At 42.5% G+C, this 25,380-nt stretch overlaps 1 long non-coding RNA gene across 2 annotated transcripts; it reads right to left on the bottom strand.

Annotated features, from left to right (window-relative positions):
• LOC106508008 lies at positions 2–25,272 on the bottom strand. Of its 2 annotated transcripts, XR_001304506.2 has the most exons (6): positions 24,976–25,272; positions 12,706–12,821; positions 8,620–8,699; positions 8,135–8,348; positions 4,072–4,186; positions 2–1,438 (listed from the first exon to the last, which is right to left on the bottom strand). It is a non-coding gene; the product is annotated as an uncharacterized LOC106508008 (long non-coding RNA). The 2 variants fall into 2 exon arrangements; XR_002337803.1 differs by lacking the exon at positions 8,135–8,348.

Raw genomic sequence — 25,380 nt, 5'->3', positions numbered from 1 at the left:
CCTTCCCTCTGCCAATGATCTTAGGCTTCAGCAAATGAAATGCACAGATATGAAAGGAAATCCCTCGTGTGGAGGGCTCTCACTTTAGAGAGGAGGAAAGGGAGTCACCGGAGAGTGAGACCCAGTCAGTTCCTGAGATGGGCCAGGCCTCCAGCCCTGACACCCCGACACCCCAGTTGAATGCCTGTTCCATGGCACCACCATGCTGGATATTTCTTGTTTAAGCTCTCACTTGGATATGATACCTTCTGTTCATGACTCTCAGAATCTAGAGGATTACTTCCTGACTTAAATCCAGTGACCATCTACTCTGCATCCCAATCCTATATCCATTCTAACCCCTTCCACCTTATCTATTCCCCATAATTAGCTTCATAATCATAAATGTTTACAAGATATTGTCTTGTGGAGGAGGGTTAAGAGAAAAAAAAAGATGTTAGATAAAGAAAGAAAAAAATGAATGAATCTTAACACTAAATTTCTGACTTGAATACCTATTTGTGTACAAAATTAGAAAGCAAGTAAATGAAAGTAAAAATAAAATCTCTCATTACCCCATCACTCAGAAATATCACAGTGAGCATGGTGGTGAGTTTCCTTTCAGTGTTTTTTCTCCATGTACACAGATATATTTGCTATTCATACCTTTTAATTTTCATTGGTATTTCAGAGAAGTTTTTAGGACTTATAATCACAATACACCCTTGGTCTTCTATCAGTGGTATAAGATCTAATTCCTATAATTCCATATAGCTTGTGATATTTCCCTTTCTTAGCTGAACCCCAATTGATACAGAACATGTTGCTGAAACTCTAAAACATGTCAGGTCTAGATTTACCTATTGGCTTCCTCACCTGGACATGTTCCAGAAAAGAACTTCGAAGCATTGGACAGTATGTTTCAAAACAGCTCCAGGGTTTTTAAAAAGTCAGCCATTTATCAATTACATTTTATGCTTATTGAACAGCTACTATACATGTCAGACTTTGTGCTAGGTGATTTACATGTATTCTATTACTTAATCCAAGTTCCCTGGGGATAAGTATGTCATTGTTTCCATTTCGTAGATGAGGAAACTGGGGCTTACGGAAGTTCCATGACCCAAAGTCACAAAGCTAATAAGTGGCAGGGTCATGAATCAAACCCAGGCAATTTGGTTGCAGAGTCCACATTCTGCACTCTAACTTTAGTCATTTACTAACACACCAAGCTGGAGGGGCATCACCCATGGGTAGGGGGGCAGGGTTCAGGACATTTACTTGTACTATGGGGATGCATAACCTTGTAAGACAGAGCTGCTCAGGAAGGCAGCGGGTATGCAGGGGTGAACACTGGACTCCAAGGCAAATAGGCATGGCCTCCAATCCTGCTCTTCCAGCTTACCAGCCATGTGACCCTGGACCCATCACCTTCCTGTCTGAACATCACTGTTCTCACCTGTAAAAGGGGAATAATAAGATCTGTCTTAGAGGATTAAGGATGACAACATGTGAAAACACCTGGCATGTCTCCAGGCACATAGTAAATGCTCATAGAGTTTAGCTGAATCTGAATCTAAGCAGCAAGTTTCAAGTTGAGACCTGGTTTTAGGTCTTGGATCTAACACCCTGGGTCTGTGATTTTGAACAGGGTACTGTGGTCTTCCTAGGACCAAACGCCTCATCTTTCTAGGAGGTGGTTAGACTAGATGATTCCTATGTTCCTGGGCCTCCAGTTGGTCTTAAGAGGAAGGAATAAGGCAGATGATGTCTTGCCTTCTCAGTTCAATCTGAAACAAGGCCAGAGTCTCAGAGAATAGCATCTTTTTTCTTAGCTCCTCTGCCCTGCAGATGTTCTTGAGTAGCACCAAGCCCTTGGAGCTTCCTGAAATGTCTGAGAACTGATGGAAATCGCAAAGATTTCTTAGAAGGAAGGGGTGAGGTCTTTGATTGCTAGGACACTGTTGCTTTTATTAGCTCTTCTAGGAAAGGAGGGGTCACAGCTTTATAGGTTTCCCAATGATGACAGAAAATAACTCTCTGACTTGCTCCAAAGAATACAACTAGGAAATCATAGAGCCAGATAATTTCTTGGGTCCCTTATCCTCGTTATTTTGTGATTCAGCTATAAGACAAGAAGCTGTTTTACATGAAGGGCTCCTAAGTGCCCAGCACTGTGGGGGATGAAATGACAGGATTCTTGCTCTAAAGATGCCTGGAGTCCACCTCCACCCAGGAAACATAAACCAAGAGTCAAAGAGGATAGACAATTTTTTTGGTCTTTTTGGGGCGGGGGGTAGGGGGCGGCACTGTGTCATGTGGAGGTTCTCGGGCTAGGGGTCAAATGGGAGCTGCAGCTGCCATCCTATACCACAGCCACAGCCACAGCAACATGGGATCCAAGCCGCATCTGTGACCTACACCACAGCTCATGGCAACACTGGATCCTTAACCCACTGAGCGAGGCCAGGGATCGTACCTGCATCCTCATGGATACTAGTCAGATTTGTTTCCACTGAGCCATGATGGAAACTCCTAAACAATTTTGTTAGGATTTCACATAAAGGATATAAAGGCTTTCCCCTAGCTCTCTGGCAACTCCTCACTACTCCTGCCTGGTGAACTTCTCCCAAACCTCTGACCGGGAAGTGTCCCAAGACTCAGCCATTGGACCTCTTCTTGTTTGCATCCACTTCCCTGGGGATCTTAGTCAGTTTCACAATTTCAACAAAATCTGCACAGTGACAACCCCTAAATTTCAATCTCCAGCTTCGATTTCTCTCTGGAACTGCAGACTCTGAAATCTAGCTGCCTGTTCAGTCTTTGTGCTTTTCCTGTGTTTTTGGCTTCTCTGACTGAACACCTCCCAGTCAGAGTTCCTGGTGTGCCCCTAACCCCTGCAGATCTGCTCCACCTGCAGCCTTTCCTTTTCTGGAAATAACAATTCCACTTGTTACAGTGGCTCAGGCCAAAGAACTTGGAGCTGTTCTCGACTCCTGTTTCTCCACGACCCACATCCAAACTACTAGTAACACTTTTAGCTCTGCCTTAAAAGTGTGCACAGAATTCAAACACTGCTGCTCACCATTGCCTAGTCCTAGCCACCATTGTCTGTCTCCAAGATTATTATAATGCCTCCTAAACAGTGTCTATACTCCCACCTTGCCCATCTCAACAGAGCAGCCAGGGGCATTCTGTGAAAATCAACTTTAGATTTTGTCTGAACCCTCAGGGGCTTTCCATCTCATCCAAAGTCATAGAAAGTCCTTCCAACGCTCAATGGGGTGTGTACAATGTAACCCCCCTTTCCTCTCTGTCCTCCTCTCCCGCTGTCCTGGCCTCCTTCACTTTGCCATAGCGACACCAGCCTCCGTGCTGTTCCTCGAACACACCAGGTGGGTTCTGGCTCACAGCCGTGGTGCTCACACCCTCTGCCTGGCACTCTCAACCAGAGATCCAAACAGTTCACTCCCTCACCTCCTCTCAGCTTCTAGTGTAACCTGCTGAGGGACCTCTACACTACTCGCAGCCTGTCTCACTTTCCATCCTCCCCTCTCACACATGCCCTGTCCCTCTTCCCCACTTCTTTTGTTTCCCACTGTTAAGCAGTTATTCCTGTAAAAACTACTGTACATATTTACTAGGGAGCTTATTGTCTGCTTCTCCCCAACTAGGAGAAAATTCTCATAGACAGTGGAGCACTGTGTCTGGTGTTTCAGAAAATTTTAGGTGAAAAAAAAATGGGTGGGGCAGTTGGGACCAAAGGCTTCATGGGGAGCCTGGGTTTAAGTAGTGGTCTGAACCATTGGGAGGAGCTGAGTGACCCGAGGCTGAGAAAGGAGCGCCAGGGAGAGAGAAGGACACTGGGCCACGGCCGGGGGTGGGGGGGAGGACATGAGTGTAGGGAGACTAACAGATTTGTTATCCATCAGCCTTTACCTTCCCGGCTTTATTTCTTTTAGAATACCTTATTGGCTGTCTTTTAGCATGTAGCAAAAATCTCATGGCTACTTGGTATAATAGGAAGCCCATGGGTGGGATTGAGAGTCCTAGACCTGACTCTAGAAGTGTGACCCTGGACCAGCCACTTACCCTCTCTAATCCTTTGCTTGCTCATCTGTCAAAGAAGGATAACATCACCGGCTTGCGTTCTCCTGGGGTGGTCGTGAGGATCCAGGGAGGTGACAGATGGGAAAGTACTTTACCTCTGAAAGCAGGACGATTGTAGTGGGGATTAGCGAAATGCTTGGGTATCTTTGAAATCTTCACTCAGACTCATGTATAGATTATCTACTTCAGTTGCAAGAAAAGGGGGGATGGGAGTTCTAAATGGTGACTAATTCGTAAATCCTTCATCAGGGCTTTTGAAAGAGGAGGGACACAGAAGGTGGGATTGGAAGATGTACCTTCCTGAGGAAGTGGCTAATATCCAGATGAAGTGCTATTTATCCCCTGTGCTAACAATTCAATTCAAATGTAAACAACAATTCCATTTGGTACCTTTGCTCAGGCCAAAGAACTTGGAGTTGTGCTTGACCCATGCTATTCCCTGTCTATCAGGTCCTGGGAATTACTTCTCTTTTCACCCTTACCTACATGTGTGAGTTGGGTATTTTTCCTCCCTTCTTTAGAAATCAGAAAACCAAAGTTCAGAGAAGTTAAGTAATTTGCTCAGGGTCACACAGGTATTGACATCAGAGCCGGAAGAAACCAGCTTTGTTGAAAGAGTCAGTGCTCTTTCCACAGGCTGCCTTTTCTAGAGACCTTGATGCAACTGATTCAGCAGCCAACAGTGTTAAATTAACATCGGTCACCTGAATTTGAGCAAGTGAATAATATTCCAGTCTAATGTAAGGGGTCCAGGCAGGTAACAGACTCTGAGCTGTTAAAGGTTTTTCCAAAAGTGAAAAGGAAGGTCCATGTGCCACCTGTGAATCTAAACCCTTGTCTAGGCCACTACCTTGTATTATGAATGTTTTCTCATAGCAGTGAGTAGTAACATTTTAGAAATGGGGATTTTTGAGCTAAATTTTCAGCAAAGCATGAGAATAATGTAGCTCACAGCAATGCCCTCTGGTCTTTCAGAGCATCAGACATTTTTTTTAAAATCAGTCGTGTAAGAAATGGCATGACTTTTTGGATGATTAGCAATCTAGTCTAGATTTTAGCTGGTGACACTTTCTGCAGCAACTTGCCTGTTACCTGCCACATAATAGGCTTAATCACTGTCCACTGAATATAAGCAGGTATCTTCATGTACATGAATACCATGTATAATAAGGGGTGTGATTTTGGTAATTATGCATGTAAATCTATTTGGATAGATAATGAATATGCAGATGGATAGATACTGGGGCCATGGGTCAGAGAAATGCCAAAAAGAAAAGAAAAAAGGAGGAGTTCCCATCATAGTTCAGTGGTTGACGAACCGGACTAGTATCCATGAGGATGTGGGTTCAATCCCTGGCCTTGCGCAGTGGGTTAAGGATCCATCATTGCCATAAGCTGCAGTGTAGGTCATAGATGCGGCTTGGAACCCGCATTACTGTGGCTGTGGCATACGCTGGTGGCCGCAGCTCCCATTCGACCCCTAGCCTGCATGCCTCAGGTGCATCTCTTAAAAAAAAAAAAAGAAAGAAAGAAAAGAAAAATGTACTAGAAAGTGTATTTAGCACCTACTAGGTCCTGGGGGAAGGAAATGGAAGGTGAGTCTCTTTGCACGGGCCTCAGATAACCATAAATAACATAGGCAGATGATTTTAAAGAAGCCATTTTTGTAGGTAAGGACTACTTGGATTTGGAGGCAAAGGAGGACCATTTTCTTTTTGGTGTGAAACACCGAGAATGTTAGGGATGAAAGAGGCCTGGGGCAGCCTGTGGACTTAGACATCTTAGATTGTAAAACTGAGCTGTGTAAAGAAGGGTTCCACAGGGATTCACAGACTTTAAAAAACATAAAAACAACCCCCTTCCCAAGCCACCCCTCTTTTCTGAAGGTGCTACGGAAACCTTGAAAAATGGGTCTTTGCAAGGAAGCAGAAAACCTGGTGAGATGGTGTAAGGTCAAGAGCATGGGCTCTGAACTCAGCCAGGGTTTAAATCTCCCTCATCTGCTTTTTAGCTCTTGGATCTGAGGGAGACTACTTCCATTTGGAAACTCTGAGCCTCGACTTCTGAAATGCAGACTCTGCCTATGTCTCTCTTCATTATGAGTTTAGATTATATCACAAGGGGTTCAGCAAAGCTCTGTCTCTCATTCCTCCCCACACCCACAAAGCCCTCCTCAGCCTCTGTCTTTCTCTGCACCCTTGGTCGGAAGCACTTGCTGCTTTCTCCCTTCTCATCTACCACATTCAGGTGTTGGATCAGATGATTTCCAAATTTCTGTTACATGAGTCTAACTGTCTGGTCCTACTTTTTACCAGATGGCTGGGCTAGCTGGATAGGATATCAAACAGTCTATTTTCTATACATTTATGTTAATGAGCCATTTACTGAGCTTTACCACATTTAATCCTCAAAAGAATACCTGTAAGGTAGCAGTTGCTTTCCCCCTTTATAAATCAGCAAACCAAGCCAAAAGGCATGGAGAGAAATCATCCTAGACCTATGGTTTGGGGGCAGGCTTGCAGAGGAGACTCTTTTGAAAGGCTTAACAATAGCACAAGAAAATGAGGCCTTTCATTATACCCGTGGCCTTGAAAATCAAGTGGAAACTTCCCAGTTTTCACTCCATCCATCGCCCCTCCTCTTGCACTAAATGCTTTAGTCATCTTCTCTTTCTTTTTTGTTGTCTTTTTCCTGTGTTGCCATTCCAGGCTGAGGTCATGACTCTCCTAAGAGCCTTAATCAAATCTGGAAGGCAACAGGGCTGAACACAGGATCTTTCCTACCTGACTCCTGGACTGAACAAGTGCAAAGAAAGCTGATGTTGGGAATCCAGCTCTTGCTGCCTGCGGCTGTGGGGCTGGCTATGAATTTTTACCAGCTCTTGCCTGATCATCTTTCTTTGGCCTTTGACATACTTGTCACTGGATCCGTGGTAAAGCCAGTCTTTCTCTCTAGCCACTAATTTGTATTTCCCCCAGAGAGCCTAGAACTATGCCCTACCCAGCGGGTACTCACTGTACTGGAGGTGGTGTCGCCAACCAACACAGCCCCAGATTACATTAAGTATTTCAGCAATTGCAATGAATTTCTGGCCAGCCTTGATGGTTTGGTCAGCTTCAGTCCCAGCCTTGCCCCTCAGAGATTGACAAAGCCCAGTTTCAACTAATTCTTAATAATGCAATTAAATTTTTGGAAACTGAGCTGGGTTTCATATTTAAATGGTGACTTTCACCACACAGGAGAGGTTGGCCAAATGCAGGAGGAACTGGAAGATTTTTGCAAAGAGATGAATTTGGATTTTCCATTTTTAGAAAAGCTGCATATGCTCATGTGCAGGTAACACTCCAGGCTCAGGGGTTCCCAAGGGCCAAAAGAGTGGGTAAAGCATGAACCCCTAAACCAGCATGCCTCATAGGGAATCATCAGTATCCTCAAAAAGAAAACTAATATTAGTAGTAGAATCTAATGGTAGATATGAATTTTGTTTAAATATTCTTTATATTTTTACATTTTCACAATAAAATATTTGGGAAAAAAAGAAAAGATTTGGAAAGATTTCATGGATGGAACTAGAGACTCTCATACTAAGTGAAGCAAATCAGAAAGAGAAAGACAAATACCATATGACATCACTTTTATCTGGAATCTAATATATGGCACAAATGAACCTTTCCACAGAAAAGAAAATCATGGACTTGGAGAATAGACTCCTGGTTGCCAAGGGGGAGGGGGAGGGAGTGGGATGGATTAGGAGTTTAGGATTAATAGATGCAGACTATTGCCTTTGGAATGGACAAGCAGTGAGACCCTGCTGTGTAGCACTGGGAACTGTATCTAGTCATTTATGATGGAGCATGATAATGTGAGAAAAAAGAATCTATACATGTATGTGTAACTGGGTCACTCATGCTGTACAGTAGAAAACTGACAAAGCACTGTAAACCAGCTATAATAAAAAAAATCATTATGTAAAAAAGAAAGAAGAAAAAAGAAAAGTAGGGGCAGAATTAAAACGTTTCTGCTTTTGAAATGCAACAACACTTACCTCTCAGGGCCATTGCAAGGATGGCATTAGGGCATATGCGGAAGGGCTTGCTCAGGGTCTTGCTCAGAACAGGGAGCAATGAATGTATTTATTAACACCACAGCATGGGAAAAGGCACCACTCTGAAGTTAAACGACTGCATCTTGAACTTCATGCTGCAGCTCACTAGCCCAGCTGGTGCCTTTCCATCCCGGGTCCCAGTCTCCTCATCTTTCTAATTGGAATAATAATCACAGCATATTTCTCAGGGTCACAAGGAGAAGCATGTTAGAGAACTGTTGAGAAAGTTCTTTGCAAACTAGAAAGCTCTCTAGGCAAAATAAAACATTATGAGATGTATACCTAACTTCTGTGCCCTTGTTTCAGCTCTTCTCTCTGCCTGAAACGCCCTCCTTCCCCACACCCTCTCTTCCTAACCTGGCTATTGAAGGCCTAACTTTCATTTATAAGGCAGGAGAACATAATGGCTGAGAGCAAAGCCTTACCTGGCTGGGTTCAAATTCCCACTTCTGTTTGTTAGCTCTTTGACCTTAGGTCAGTTACGTTCTGTGCTTCAGTGTTCCATCTATAAAATGAGGATAACAGCACCATGAATTCCATAAGATAGTGGTGAGGATTAAATAAGTGCACACATGCAAAGTACCTAGAACAGTATGTACTAAGCCCCTATATGTGTCAGCTCATTATTTCAGAGCTTACTTTATTATTTTGATGTTTATTTCAAGGGCACAGTCACTATATTACAAAATTTTTTATCATGACTTCAAACTCTACCTCCCCCAGAAACGTTTTTAGATGTCTTAGTTTGAAGCAATTGTTTCCATATTTAAATGCTCTATTTGTTGTAGCTCAGTGATTGCCCTTTTCATTGCTGGTGTCCCGTATCTTGCTCTCCTGCGCTGTCCTTACAGCCCTGAGTGACCCTGAGGCTTCTCCTTTTCCCTCTGTACATGTGGTTGGTGCACATTACATATCTTTTGAATTGGATGGAAGATATGCAAATATATACAGATGAGTTAGCCTAAATACACTGGACAGTAGCTAATAGCAACATTTATATAATACCAGTATTTTAAAGACCAAACACAACTGCAACATTTAGCACCATACCTGACCCAGAGTATGTGCTCTGTAATTGTATTTACTTGGAAGGATGGAAAGATAACTAAAAGTGCATTAAGTCCAATGAAAAGTTTATTGGGTCTCTCTTATTCAAAACATCTATTAGATGAGTAAGTTACTTCTCATAGGTGCCAGGGAGAGATTAAGATACATACCAAGGAAAGTAAAAGTAGCTCTTGACCTTTAGGCATTCACACTGGAGAGGAAACACTGTCCAGTTACTAAATAATTACAAGGGCCCCAGCCGCTAAGCTATGTAGGACATTGCTGCAGAGAAGTTGCCTTCAGCAGTTCAGTTCCCTCTCTAAGGTGTGTGGGCCCCCTCGATAGCAAACTGCCCAGTTGTGTTCACTGAGCTGACTGCAGCTTCTTTGCAATATGTAGGAAACCAGCAGAGAAGGTTTCTAGTTGCTGAATGGAAGAGGGAGCAAGTCAGTTATAAGGATGTGGGGGTTTACTGACTGCATACATAAAATATAAAACGAGGAGTTCCAGTCATGGTATGGGAGAAATGAACCTGACTAGGAACCAGGAGGTTGCAGGTTCGATCCCTGGCTTTGCTCAGTGGGTTAAAGATCCGATGTTGCCTTGAGCTGTGGTGTAGGTCACAGACATAGCTCAGATCCTGCGTTGCTGTGGCTGTGGCAGAGGCCGGTGGCTACAGCTCTGATTGGACCCCTAGCCTGGGAACCTTTATATGCCACAAGTGCAGGCTTAAAAAGAAAAAAAAAAGTGTATAGTGTGTATATATATGTGTGTGTGTGTGTATATATATATATATATATATAAAGAGAGACATGACACCATGAGTCACACTTACAGAATCATATCTCACGCAGATTTCTCAGTCTCAACCATTTTGATGTCAAATGTTGACAAAACATTGTAAAATCAAAAAAAAAAAAAAAGTGCTGGCCCTAAAGGGATATCTAGTTTCCTTTCAACTCCACTTCCACCAATGGCTTTACTTTGGCTGTCGATTTTGCTATCAATTGAGAAACGAGTTTGGCGTGGAGGATTTCTTAGGTTCATTCTACCTTTAGGGTTTTTATTTTATTTTTCAACACCTGGTCTGATATGAAAACCAATCTTTTCCTCTTGCTTCAAATACTACCTCTATTTTGATAAATCCCAAATTGATATCGCCAAACCAGACATCTCTTCTGAGATCAGGTCCTGAATATCCAACTGCCTACTTTGACACCTTCCTCAGAGACATCTCAAACACACCACGATCAAAAGTGAGCTCTTGATTGCTGGCAAGCTCCTCCTCTGCAATGTTTCTAACTAAGTAAATAGAAACACATCTCCCTAATTGCCTAAACCGGAAACTTGGGATTCATTCTTGATACCCGTCTCTCCTTCACCACCCACTCCTGCTCATCCAGTCTTTCTTTTGATCTTGTCAGTTTGCCTTCCAAGCGTGTCTTAAACCTTTCCAAACACCTCCCCACTGACACTGCTACCTCCTCAGTCCCAGTCACCTTCATCTCTCAGCAGGACTCCTTCCACAGCTTCTTCAACAATCTCTTCATGGAATGGAGCTCCCTGGTGGCTCTGTGGGTTAAGGGTCTGGCATTGTCGCTGCTGTGGTTTGGGTTATGGCTGTGGCTTGATTTCAATCCCTGACCCAGGAGCGTCTGCATGCCGTGGGTGTGGCCAAAAAAAAAAAAAAAATCTCTTCAAGCTTCTAATTCATCTTCCACACAATAGCTGGGGGTGCTTTTCTTGAAATATAAAAACCCGATTATGCATCACCTTGCCGAAAAACCTTAAAGAACTTAATACACTTAGAATATTCTTTACATTTATGACCATGGTCTACAAAGACCTACATGGTCTAGCTTCTGATTCTCCCTCTAAGCCCTCCTCCTACCACTCTGTGCCATGCTGGCCTCTTTCAGATCTCTGAATATGCCATGGTTCTACTCTCTTTAGGGTTGTTAAACTCTGTTTTCTCTGCCCAGCACACTTTCCCTCTCACTCTTGGCCTGGCTAACCCATCCTTTTTCTGATCTCAGCTTAAAGTTTACTTTAATAGAGAGGCCTGTACTCTAGGTAAATGATGTTCTTTCCCCATCTCACAGCACCTTACTTATTTCCTGTATCTTAGTTATCCTAACTTATAATACATAGTCATCTGTGGATTTACTTGTATAATGCTTGTCTCCTCAACTAGACTACAAGCTCCTTTAGGGACAGGTCTGTGATTGTTCTTTGTATGTGCAAAGATACTTATCCTGATACTTAACACATAGTAGGTGCTCAATTCAAAACTTTTTTTAATTCAAAACATATTGATAAGATGTGAAAACATTAATATAGGTTTATTCCATGCTGAAAATGTGCAATCAAATGGGTGATAAAGAAAAGAAATTTTCGGAATTCCTATTGTGGCACAGCAGAAACGGATCCAGCTAGGAACCATGAGGTTTCAGGTTTGATCCCTGGCCTCCCTCAGTGGGTTAAGGATCCGGTGTTGCCGTGAGCTGTGTGGTAGGTCACAGATGAAGCTCAGATCCTGCATTGCTGTAGGCCGGCAGCTACAGCTCCTATTAGACCCCTAGCCTAGGAACCTCCATATGCCATGGGTGCTGCCCTGAAAAAAAAAGACTAAAAAAAAAAAAAAAGGAAAAAGAAAAAAAATTAGGTTGAATAGTTTCTTTTTACTTCCAAACCCCTAGAATCTTATAGCACTCTTCTATTTTCTTACTGAAATTCCCAGCTTTCGGAGTTGAGAAGGATGATCTCTTTGTACTATGTTTCTTTCTTTGCTCTCCCCCAAACACATTTAATTTTGTGCAGGAACGTGGCTTCCACAGGTATGGTGGGGTGAGAGGTGTTGTGAACAGGAAGGATAGGGAAAAAAAAGGAACCATGTGGGGGAGGTGGCTGCCCTTGGACAGCTTGGACATCCTCCCAGCTCTCCCACGTTGAAGGTGTATTTTTTTTTTTTTAATGCCCTATGCATTCAGTATTCTCATCTTCCCACCTCTAGGAATCCAAAAATAAATGAGCTGTTGATCATCATAGGCTTGGTGCTGGCAAAACTGGAAAGCATGGGCAGATGCGCTCCCAGTTCTAAGAACTTTTTCTTTTTTTCTTTCTGGTTGTGGGGCAGGAGGAGGCTGTTCCTGTGGCATGCAGAAATTGCCAGGCCAAGGATCATACCTGAGCCATGGCAGTGACAATGCCGGATCCTTAACCTGCTGAGCCACTCCTAGGGAACTCTTAGGAACTTTATCTTGCCACATGCTCTGGTGGCTTGGAGATTGTTTGCTCTTATTTCTCAAGTCCACTGAGTATTTTGTTCCTTTTAGGCACCTATTGTCATAGATGATAAGAAGTGGAATATGGACTTTGGAGTAGTTTTTTTTTTAAATTCAAACAAAAGTCTATTGCTTCATCTTAATCATTGCTTTGTTCTGTTTCTAGAGTGAAGCCCTTACCTTCTCTCCAGCACCCATGCTCAGGTTTTCTTTCCTCTTTAGCAAGACCAGCTTGCTCCTAATCCACTGCCGTGACATTCATGGGATTCGCTCTGTGTTTGTTGTAGAGTCAAGAGCTGTAGAGAGATGCACGGAATCTCTTAGCAGGATAGACCTGGCTCAGGGTCCTCCCTGTCATTTAGGTTAGGCCTTTGGTATAAAGTTATCCTACCTCCCTGTTTTAGTAACTCTCCCATCAATTCAACGGCTTAAAAAATTTATAGAAATCTGCCTTCTTGACTTAGAAAACAGCCCTGATAAATCTGTGCTTTGTTTATACCTTTTTCTAAAACTAAAGTTAGTTCAAAACACATGATTTTTTTTTTTTCAATCTGAGTGCAGGGGAGGGGCAGGGAGGGGCTAAGGTAGAAAGAGGAGGAAGAGGAAGAAGGTACCAAAAAGGAGGATCTAATACTGGATTTCAGTTCCCACTACTGGGAAATGGTTCATTTCCAATTCTGCATTTCAAGAACATAAAGACTTTCTGATGATCTTTTTAATTCTCTTTGGATGAGCATGAATCCTGAGCAGTAATTTAAGTCTTCCTACACTGAAAGTGTTAAGATTTGGGGGGAAGTGAAATAACCATATTTAAGGATGGTTACAAAGTTAAGACAGGGCACTTCAAATACATTGTTCTCCAGATAGAATCCAAGTCACAGCATCTGTTATGGAATAACTTCGTGGCTTTGCTTCCCTGTGATGGTTCACTCATTACTTTGTCCATTCACTCGACATTCAACAACCATTTTGAACTGCACATTATAATTTCCAAAGTACTTTCCCCTCACTGGACTTGATTCTCATGGGTATCCTGTGATGTAGTCCCTGAACAGAAATTACCCTTTTAGAGAACAAGAAACTGAGACTCATAGAAGTTAGCCAGTTGTGGAACTTAAACTGGAACCCGGATCATCAGATTTCATATCAAACTCTCTTTCAGTTCTACCTACTTTAATTCAATCAACATTCCCTAAGTAAGCACCATGTGTTGGACACAAGGCCAATACACTAAAAATGAAGTACTCTTGTCTTTAAGGAGCTTCTAGCCTATTGAAGAAAGGCAGAGATCCAGGTCCAAGGTGTGGAGTGGAGGTAAGTGTCTGGGTCCTTGGAGAATGCTGACTCTGGGGTAGAAAACTGTTATAGGAGATGAGACTGGAAGGAAGTCTGAGGGCCTAAAGTGCCTGATTTATTGATTCAGCATCACCACCAAGTCTTCTCAATATACCTTCTGAAATTGTGGCCTTTATTAATGACACTATTCATCTTTTTCTGTCCCATTTTCTTTTAAGCATTTCGCTGGCATTTTGGTGCCAGTGTCTCCAAAGGGTAAATTTTTCTTAGCAACCTTGATATTTAGACACTGAAAGCTGCTGGACTTCCAAATAATTGTAAGCTTGCTGAAATCTTATTTAATGGTTTTACACATGTGCCGTTTTTATATCCAACTCATCCTTGTGTGGCCTTAGAAAGCAAATGGTTACAGCTCCTGGCATATAGGCCCAATCCCTTGGTGGCTAGGGTACTGTGGAAACTGGTCTGGGTGCAGGGCTGGCGCCTGGCTCTATCACCTGTTAGTTTATTACACAAAGATCTTGGATTCCCAGAGGATGGAAGTAAACCTGGGCTTAGGTGAGTATTCATCAGAATCTATTAGGTATCCAGATCCTGTTAGAGATGGTGCTGGGTTCTAAAGTCAGTGTTGTGGATGTTACTTGAGTCTGTGTGCTTTGGAAAAAAGCTGGGAGATGTCTATTCATAGTAGAACCTGTCAGGCATATGAAGATATAAAAATTAGGGTCCCGCCAAAGCTCTAGCCTGCAAGCCGAGCCCACTGGGTAGAGACAGCTGAGACCTTTTGAGCTCCAGGATCTCACAGATTTTTCTGCATTGGGCATTGGGTATTACTGGATGGTTCACTGAGGCAGCTGGGATATATCCTGTTCTAAGCAATACTGGATAAAAAACTCAGATGCTAAATCTGCTCAAGGAGGGAGTCAATGCCTCACACTGCTGTTGGAGTGGGAGGCAGGACACAGCATCTGAGAAGAAGTCAGAGAGTTTTATTCCGCTCAGAATCAGGACACGTTTGGGGTCCTATGTTTTACATGACCTCAAGCAAGCTTTTGCACTTTTCTGGGCCTTTGTTTCTCCAGTAGATGGTGTGCTCCCTGGGGTCAGAGTCCCCTGTTCTCTTCATATTCATTTCCCCAGCATCCATCCAGAATAGTGTCTATCCCACAAAATGCTGCCAATGAACTGTGTGTGATGTAAATGGGTGAATGAGTGAGCTGAGTGTGAGGAATTGGATCAGTGATTTAAGGGAAGAGGGGCTAACAGCACACGGTCCTTACCTCACCTCCTAGAGCCTGATATTCACCCCCATGCCCTTTTCTGAGAACCAGCCACTCACTGTAACCACCCCCCCCAAGTGCCTAACAACCTTGTGATTCTCTGAAGATGAAAACACTGATATCGTTTATTTTAAAACTGTCTTCCTTAGAGTTCACTGGTCAAACGTGTTATAAGAAAAACAAATCTCCTGTAACCCCAGAAGGATCTCAAAGAAGGTCTTTTTACCAGGAGAGCTCCAAGGTGGCCTCATAGAGACAGCAAAGTAACCAGGAAACCCTTTGACATTTGCAAATGCTGTGAAACACCAATAAACAAGATAAGCACACTAAGACCCAGGGGGCGGACACAGATCAAAGATGTACAGGATCTATTTAATCTCGTTATGGCCAACGTGCTCAGAAAGGGTGATGTTTTCTTGGTATGGAGACAAGTGTCTCCCAGAGTGAAAGGTCTTCTCCAAGAGTGGGTGGGCAGTGCTTGCTTTTGCTGTAGACCCTAGACATGTGGGAGGCTTCAGCTTTAGGTCAAGCATTCACATTGTGAATCAGAGGGCTAATTGCTTGCATTTAGAAAACTTTACCTAAGGCTTTTTAGGGTCTCAAGTGTGTGTGCTTGTGAGATAGGCATCAAACTAATATATAAACATCACACAATTTGGAAGATAAAAGAATAAAGGAGAAAAAAGCATCCATAATCCTACTGTCCTAAAACAGCCAATCTAAACAGTCTTTTATTAGTTGTGTATTTTTGTTTTGACCCAGTCTATTTTTTTCTTTTCTTTTCCTTTTTTCTTTTTTTTTTTTTTTTTTTTTTTTTTTTGGTTTTTAGGGCCACACCTGAGGCATATGGAAGTTCCCAGGCTAGGGGTCAAATTGGAGCTGCAGCTGCAGGCTTCTGCCACAGCCACAGCAATGCTGGACCCAGGCCATGTCTGGGACCTACACCACAGCTCATGGCAACTCTGGATCCTCAACCCACTGCTCGAGGCCAGGGATCAAACCCATGTCTTCATGGATACTAGCTGGGTTCATTACCACTCAGCCATGATGGGAATTCCCAACCTGATATATTTTTTTATGTAAGAGTATTTTTTAAACATAGTTATAAATATGATATATACATATACAAAATATATATATTACACTATGCATATATATACTACTTCTTTTCACTTTACCTGTTATCATAAGTACTTTCCAATTCTGCTTTTTAAAAATTAGTTGTATTATAATTCGTTTGGCTACTCTCTATCCAGCACCTTTTCCTCAACCAATCATGAGAGAACATAAAGGTTATTCAACTTTTTTGTTGTTCGATACAATGCTTGGATGCATATACTCATTCATTCATTTTTTTCCCCCTGTGTGTTGAATTGTGCCTTGGAGATAGATTCCTAGAAGTAGAATTACTGGGTCAAAAGGCATAACTGCATTTTTGATTCTTGAGACATGTGACCAAACAGATTGCTGAGAGTCATACTAATCAAATTAGAGGAATCATGCCATCAAGCATTCAGTCTCGGTGCATTTCACCAAGAATTATTTAAACATCAGCCTCCATAGTGAACATAAGTGTTGGACCAAAGATCTTATAACCACTTGGCAGAGAGGCTGATCTCAGCGGGAAAAGGTGAAGGGGGAGTTGCTGGCATAGCTCAGTGGAAATGAATCTGACTAGCATCCATGAGGACACAGGTTCAATCCCTGGCCTCGCTCAGTGGGTTAAGGATCCGGCATTGCTGTGAGTTGTGGTGTAGGCTGCAGACTCTGCTCGATCCCGCTTGCTCTACCTGTGGTGTAGGCCGGCGGCTACAGCTCTGATTAGACCCCTAGCCTGGGAACCTCCATATGTCATGGTTGTGGCTCTAAAAAGAAAAAGAAAAAAAAAAAATGTGAAGGGGAAGAAGGAAGAAACCTTTAAAACTTGGTGCAGCATGGGCACCACTGGTAACTGACAATTGGTTAGAAATGAATAAGGCATTTCTGAAATAATGTATATTGATGTAATAGCAGTCCTCAGTTTACTAAAATGAATACTGCAGCCAAATAAATGATTCAGGGAACACTGGTGAATGGGAATCAACTCTACCACTAATTTGTGCGGTGGTCTTGGCAAACTGTTTCCCTCTCTGGATTCTTCTGGTTTAGATGATGGGGTCATATTCAGATAATAAAGACAAACTTGTAACATTACAGGGTCCACTCAGCATTCTTCTCCAGACCCAGAGTTAAACTCTGATGAGATCCACAGTTCCTCCAGAGTTGTACCATGAGAGGCCAAACATTCTAGGAAGCTCTTGGGGCTCTTCCAAACTCAGTGGTGGATCTCTGAGTATTATACCTCCCATAGGGACTGAAGGCTAGATCTTTCAGGGCCTTGTTTCCGTCGAGGGTTTTCAGAAAGAAATGTGGAATAAGCAGATTGATGAGGTGACTTGAGTCATCTACCACCATGACAACATTTGGCCTTTGGTGCCTCCCTAGTGTTCTCCTGACAGTTCTTTATCCAGATGGTGACATACAGAAATTAGCTAAATTGCTTTCAATTTAGTAAACGAAAAGAATAAATGCAGATCCCTCATTTCCATGACTCTATTTTGGGGGCATGGTTGAGTGGGAAGCCAGTCTGTCCGATTTCAAAAGAGACCTAGCTCACTTTTTGGAGGTTGCTGGTATTGAATATAACAATAAATATATGCCCCCCCAATATTTTTTAAACACTAAAATTGAGAAGATAGTACTGAGAACAACCCTGTACCCAGTTTCCTGTATTATTAACATTTTATATTACTATGCTACATTTATAACTAATGAAACAATACTGACACAATATTACTAACTGAAGTTCATCATTTATTCATAGTTGTCTGGCTTGACCTTAAGTCTTTTTCTGTTCCATGATCCCATCCATGATACTATATTATATTGTCATATCTCTTAGGCTACTCTTGGCTGTGGCAGTTTGTCGGACTTTCCTTGATGGTTTTGAGAAGCACTAGTGAAGTATATTGTAAAAGGCTCCTCTGTTGGAATTTGATACATTTCTCATAAGTACACTGGGGTTTGGGGAGAAGACCACAGAGGTAAAGAGCCATTCTCATCACTTCATATCCAAGGTACATACAATCACCCTGGTTTATAATTGCTGATATAGACCTTGATAACCTGGCTGGTGCAGTGTCTGTCAGGTTTCTACATGTAAAATTATTCCCTCCCTCATTTCCTCCCTTCCCATATTCTAGCCTTTGGAAGGAAGTCACTATGCCTAGTTCACATTGGAGGAGTGAGGAGTTAAACACGCCCCCCACCACCTCCACCCCCATCTTTGAGAGCAGTGTTTCTGCATAAATTATTTGGAATTCTGCAAGGGAGAATTGTCTCTTTTCTCCCATTTATTAATTTATTTAAAATTTATTCATATCACTGAGGATTCGTGTACATTTACTTTATACTTTGGATTGTAATTCAATATTACTCAATTTTCCCCCCTCAAAAATTCTCTGGCTTTGACTATTGGAAGCTCTTCAGGTGGCTCCAGTGTCTCTTTGAAATCTTCCCCATCAATGTGGGCTTTGTTTGTTTGCTTTTTAGTGCTTCCTTATTTAGGGTGCTATGTTCCATACTCCCTGTCCCGTTTGGAGATATAGAACCAGCAATTTTCCCTCCTGGGAGAAGCTCCTGCCTTGCTTTTCTTACTGGAGAAAAGTATCAGAAATTAAGATCTGGCACCAGGCAGGGTCTTTGATACTGCAGCATCATTGCTTCTAGGCCAAAAATATATTACATTTTACATTTTTAACACTAACATACATACAATTACAGCACAGTTGTACTCTTCATGAGACAATTATAGGTTTATTAACAGTATTAAATCACAGTACCACAGGAGCCTGTGGGGCCTCCTATGCTGGGTCCTCTACTGGGACACACACAGAATGTATGGATGACGGTCTGCTCCTTTCCATCCTGTCAGTGTACGGCTAAGACCGACTAGAACTTCAGTGGAGCTGATGTCAAAAGACCAAAGGTGGGGCCTTCTCTGAAGGGAAGGTCATGGCAAATGGCTCTTTTGCAGGGCTGCTTACCCCACATCCTCTTTTCACAATAAGCCATGGAAAAACACAATGGATTTAAAACCAGGACATCAGAGTTCTGGATCTGGTTCAGTTTGATGCAGTGCATGTGGCAAATGCATTCTGTGTGGGCCTCAATTTTCAATTACACACTATCGGTCATGTTGGATTGGAAAATTGCTGAGGACCCTCCCAGGGTTGCACATGACAACTCTCAATAGTTTTCCCTTAGAGAATGTAATTGGCTCCATCTCTTCTTGTATGTGGGCATCCATATTCCAGAAGGTCTGAGTGGAAGGGCACAGTTGGTGGGGAGGTTGGCGTTTAATAAATAGGAGTTACTTTATTATTTCCTGCAGATGCCAAAGTCTGTTAAAGGACTTTCTTTGTCCAGATAAGCAGGCCTTAGACCTTTCTTTTTAAAGAGTGGAGATCTAAAAAGGATACAAAGTATTGATGGAAAATATCTCTTTCATTGCCTTCAAGTTTGTTCTGGTAGAGCAAGGCTTATTTATTTATTTATTTATTTTAATAAGGGCAAACTTCTCATCTGTTATTTCCTCTGACTTCAAATAATTACCTTTAATGCGATGACGGCTGAAGTACTTCTAAGTTTCTCACCAGGAATCTCTCTCTAGGTTTTTTTTTTTTTCCCTCCTTTTTCTTCGTGTGTGTGTGTGTGTGTGTGTGTGTGTGTGTGTGTTTATGACTATTATGACATATTTTTTACATCCATGTGGAGCCTAGCGGCTTAAAGAGTGTCCAGCTTACAAGTCCTATCACTGACTGGGACAATTTCCAAAAACAAACAGAAAAAGAAGGAAAAAAAAAACAAAAAACATAGTGCAGAAAAGATGCTTGGGAACTGTCACATCTGATTATAAATGCTGGAGATCAAAGGTATAACGTCTTAGAATTGGCTTCCTCCAGCTCTTAACATTGAAAATCTTCAGTTGGCTTTTGGACTTACTCAGCAGAATCCCAGACTTTGGTCCACAATTGGTTAAAAATTGATAGAGGTGAGGATTCTGGGAGTGCCTTCTTTACTTAGAAGTTTACATTTTAACTCCTTCTCTCACCTCAGGGACACATATACACTTGCCTCTTTTCCAGCCCCCCTCACCTTAAAGTTATCTAAATGTGTATTTAGCTATAAAAGTATAAAAGTTAGAATAGAGAGACAGCCTACAAAACATCTGGGTTACTCCTTCAAACTGTTGAGGAAACTGAGTCCTGACACGTGGTTTCGCCCCATGTCCCATAAGGAGTTCCAGGCAGAACCGTAATTAGAAACCAAGGTTCTTTGGCAAGAAATCCATGTTTTGTTTTGTTTTTCTTTTACCTCACACTGTGCCCCCATGGAGTTACACGTTTGTGCCTATTTCTCTGTATGTACATATGTTACATAGACGTGGACACGTAGGAAACATGCACCAAGCATCTGTGGTCTGACCTCAGGGAACAGTTTAATGACTCGGATTTCAGGCAGCTGAAAGGGTTCTGCGGGTGGAGGTTGAAATAAACAAGAAAAGCCACTGTGGAGATGTGAATGGAAAAGTACCGAGCACTCCCTCCCTCTGCACATTCTTCTGCTCTCCAGCTCTGCCTGCAGTCAAGCCGGCTTCAGATAGGCTTTGGCATGGTCAGGTGTACAGAGGGCGGTGTGGAGAAGGAAAAAAAAAAAATGCAGGCACAACACGCAAATCAAGTTTTTCCACTTCTAGCCTTAGGTAGTAAAGACAGCTAAGTAAGGCAGCCTGGCGGGAGGGTGGGCCAGACACCCTGAGTTGACAAACACTCAAGTGCTTTCCTCCCTGCATCTCCCTCCTGGTCCAGCTGCTGCTTTCCCTCATGCTAAGGTTTCATAGGAAGTGAAAACCCTGTTATTCAAAACAGTGATTGAAGGCAATAAACAAATGATTATGCACCCCCATCGCTTCTCTATTTTAAGCTCCTGATATTTATTTCCATTTTAAATAAGTGAGAAAAGTGTAGGAAAAAAAAATCAGTGTTTTGGGGGAAAACTCTGAGCTAGGCTGAAAAGGTTTCTAAAGAAAAAAAAAGGCTCAGAATTAATACAGGCTGAAAGCAGGCAGCATATGGATCAAAATTAAACGTTGACACTTCTTTTTCTGAAGGTAGTGGCTGGAAATCATCTTCCTTATTTTTTTTAATGTCTCAAAAGTTTCTGCTCAATTTCTCTAAATCATACCAAGAAAATTTCTTTCTTTCTCTAAAGATAATATAGGGAGCTCGCTTACAATAGCTCTAAGTAAAAGATTTGAAATAAAACGAATGGATAAATAAGATCTCCCTTATCCTTCACAAATAGTGTTGAGTGCTGTAGCAGGGGTGACAAGCATAACCAAGTCCCAAATGACCCTCCAAGCCCAATATTCATCGGGACTTGAAGTTTGTTCCGAGAACTGGCTTACGATTTACACAGAGCCCAAAGCAGCCTTCCTTTCCTCAGTTCTGCCAGAAAACAAGATACTCACCTCCAAATCCAGGTAGTCAGATCACCCTGATTCTCTAAAATGACACAAAACCATTACACCACAAAGATCTGTTTTCAGTTGTGTCCTGGGGTCCCACATGCCTCAGTGAGGGCTGTCCTGTCCTCTTGAAAGAAGGAAGCCTCCAGGAGTTGAGTCATAGATCTGCAGGGATCCTTCCCGTTCCACAATCTATAATTCTGTGATGTGAAAGTTTAAAGATCTACCAAGGTGCCAAAAGCTCCTGACAGGTGAAACTCATTTCCGGTTTGGAGCCCCTTAGAAATAGGCCATGACAGTGTTTATTCCAAGTATAGTTTCCTTTTCAGAGATGACTGAACTGTGGGCAAGGTTTCATGAGGGGAACTGGAGGCAAAAATCTGTTCCTCTTCTTAACTAGAAGTAATATTAGGGCCAAGCTATTTTATTTTGTAACAAAGCTTATCTTTACTCAGAACTGGTGATTGAGAACCTCTTACTATGCCCAGACCACCCAGGCCACCAGGCAAAGGGGCTGGTCTGGTCCTGTACTCTTGAGTATTAAAAGTCAGTAACCATTAAATCACAGGACTGGTTGATACATAGCTCCTCCAAGTCCACAGGAATCACACCTAAGACCCCAGAAATGGAATCTCTCTATAGAGCTTCTTAAGGATGATTTAAAAGAATTTAAATATATTCAAGTCAATCCTTTCTTTAATCCTGCTGGAGTGAGCGCGGACCACATAGAGAAGCCAACTGGCTAAATGGGGAGAGATCAAGAATGAGAAAAGACAGGACATTTTAGAAGATATTCAATCGATATAGAGTTTGATAAAGTTACTTATTTGCCTAGGAATTGAAACAAGATTGAAAAGTGGGTGCACAATTTTCCTCACCATTCACTCAGTAGAGAGAAGAGATATATCTATAGTAAATCTGTAGCGTTAACATCTTTTCCATAATTTTTAACTTATCTCTTGTTCTGATAAATTTCTTTCAAGGTAAACACTTTAATTTGGCAAAAGAAACAAATGCCCCCGCCCCCAACAGTAGTAAAAATGTGAGACTCTGGCACCCGCCCCAAAAATAATGTGCTGAGAAAGTCTGAGGTCCCTGGTGGTGGGATTAATTATCTATAAACCTGGCCTGGTGGGGTCTCCCTCCAAGGGCTCCCCGCAGAGAATTAAAGAGAACTAAGCTTCAAGAAGGGTGAATTCATTCCCAGCCCCCACTCTGGTTGGTTCTACTGCCAGAGGGACATTTCCCTTTGCTCTGCAGCGCCCCCATGGGGCTAAGACTGGAGTGGCAAAGAGAACGCGGGAGGGACATGCTTTGTGTGTGCGGCGGGCGGGCGGTCGGGCGGGGGGAGGGGAGGGGAGAGTGGCGGCGGAGCCAATGAGGCTGGAAGGCAACTTTGACAAGAAGAGTGACCCCAAAGTAATCTCACTGTAGAATCAATAATAGGGCAGGGCCATACAATTCACATTCTAAACCATACAGATAACACTTGAGAAACCCTAAATTTCTTACTACTCAAAAACGATAGAAAAATTATCACCCGCGTAAATACACAAAGAAGATCGGCAAAATCGGGGTGTCATTTTGAATCCAGTGGGATTCCTTTAAAACTCTTTGATTATGAGGGGGAAGGAGACCCAAAAAAAAAAAAAAAAAAAGTCTGCCTTCTGGCGAAATAAATCTGCACTTGAGGATATCATGAGTCTTTGGGGGGTAAAATGTTCATTTCGACAACAGTGACAGGATTAGGCCCATGTATATTTTTCAAAAATCCTTCACAAGACAGGCTTTTCTGCAGAGGCTGCAGTAATCCATCTGTCAATAAGTATTAAAATATTCAGATTTCACAGGGACAGACACTTATGCATATTTCCTAAGCTCCAGCCCTTGTGGAAAATAATCAGCCCCTCTGGATCTCTCCTGGTTCTAAAAACCCCAACACAGCCTTTTCAAAAGGGGGCTGCACTAACAGCAACATTTTGAACGACAGATCTGAACTTCTTACGGACTTTAGGGAAAGAACCCAAATATCCCAGGAAACAGCCAGCAATCTTTCATAACTCTGCTCACTTCTCCACTGTAAACCCAAATTTGGGGTTGGGAAAGGTAGATTCTTTTGTGAGATATCTTATTAGAAATTAACATGTGCAGAAATTTTGTTGAACCTTTAAGAACTCATCTGTAATTTAATGAGTCGCCTGAAGGACTCTTATAGCCAAGACTCAGAACAGCCTGACCTTTGAAAGCTGCTTCTGGTCCAAACATTTTGGGTTAATACTTGAGGAATCTGAAATATTATTTTCCCCTCACACCCTTCTTTTAAGAGAGAGACATAAAAGAAACAAGAGTCTCCCTCATTCAGGGATGAGTAGGAGGGGAAAAAACCCCAACCAACATTTAAATAGGGAAACTGGCAGTTCTGAATAAACAAACCAAGGCCCACAGTGAAATGATTCTGCACTTGCATTTGCCTTTAAAAAGAAAGGAAGGAAAAAAGAAAGATTTCCCCCCTTTCCTCGTCCTCCTAACTCAGCTCTAAAGCTGAGGACTGTGCTGCGTGCAGCGTGGTGTAGTTGTAGCACAGTCTGTTCTAAATACACGCAGTATCTGTGATACTGGCACGGCAGGCCTTTAGAATTCCCTCCGGCTGATCGCTTTAAACACAGACAGGAGAGATTTTTTACAACGACCTTGAAAGGAGCTGGGAGGGAGGGGGAAATCAAGACCTTAAGAAAAAGCAAAACACAAACATTTATTTGGCTCACAGAATTCTGTAGAACACAGGCATACACATACCCCTCTCCCCGAATACACACCATTTCTCGCAGCAATAAATTTCCTAAGAGTCAACAATAACAGAAAGAGTAAAACCCACCACTTGCTGTCCTGGAAAGAAACAAATCAAAACAAAACAAATCCTTTCAACACGTCTCTCAAGTGCAGGAAAGCCTCCTTTCAGTAAAAGTCCAAGGGGAGAGAGACAATTACACCCCCCCCAAGTGGGGGTTGGGATTGTTACGTACGACCAAAAATGTAAGCTTCTTTCAATAGTATCAGTATTAAAATAACACATCGTCTTTAAAGCACTTGAAAGATTAGACAGGGGAAAAAGCACTCAGAACAAAATCCAACCGATGCGGGATCCTACGATTTACGTAACATCACAAAGTTGCAAAAGGCAAAAATCAGAAGCAAAAATCCGAAAACTATCAAAATACAACCACCCCAAGCCCAAGCCACCACACCAACAAGAAAAAGAAAAAAAAAAAAAACTGTCCCAAATAAAAATAAAGCAAAGGAACCCACCGAGAACTGCTTGTCAAATATTTTTCTTGTGGTGCCTAATATTCTAGCTGGAAAAAGCTGTGGTGTTTATTGTTTTTTCTCTTACTCGCCTCGAAACGTACTGTATATAACAGACTTTCCCCTAAAGATTCGAACCTCTCGCTCCCTTTTGTGTTTTGAGCTCGAGGAGCTGAGTTTATGGGGAAGAGAGGAGGAATTAACCCCAGACCCCGGGAAAGCAAAGCGCACTCCCCCTCTTATGTCACCAAATAGCAAATTAGTTCTCAGAATTCCAGAGGCCGAGCTTTGCTACAGCGAAGACGCCGACGTCACAGAGGGGGCGCCCACGTGACGGTGGCGGAGCAGGCTGTACCATCGCTCCGGGCCTGGGGAGGGAGAGTCACCGTCTGGCTCCTCGAGCCTCGC

This window comes from Sus scrofa, chromosome 13, assembly GCF_000003025.6.
Source record: "Sus scrofa isolate TJ Tabasco breed Duroc chromosome 13, Sscrofa11.1, whole genome shotgun sequence".
NCBI classification, from domain to species: Eukaryota; Metazoa; Chordata; class Mammalia; order Artiodactyla; family Suidae; genus Sus; species Sus scrofa.
This window is presented reverse-complemented; position numbering and strand designations above follow the sequence as displayed.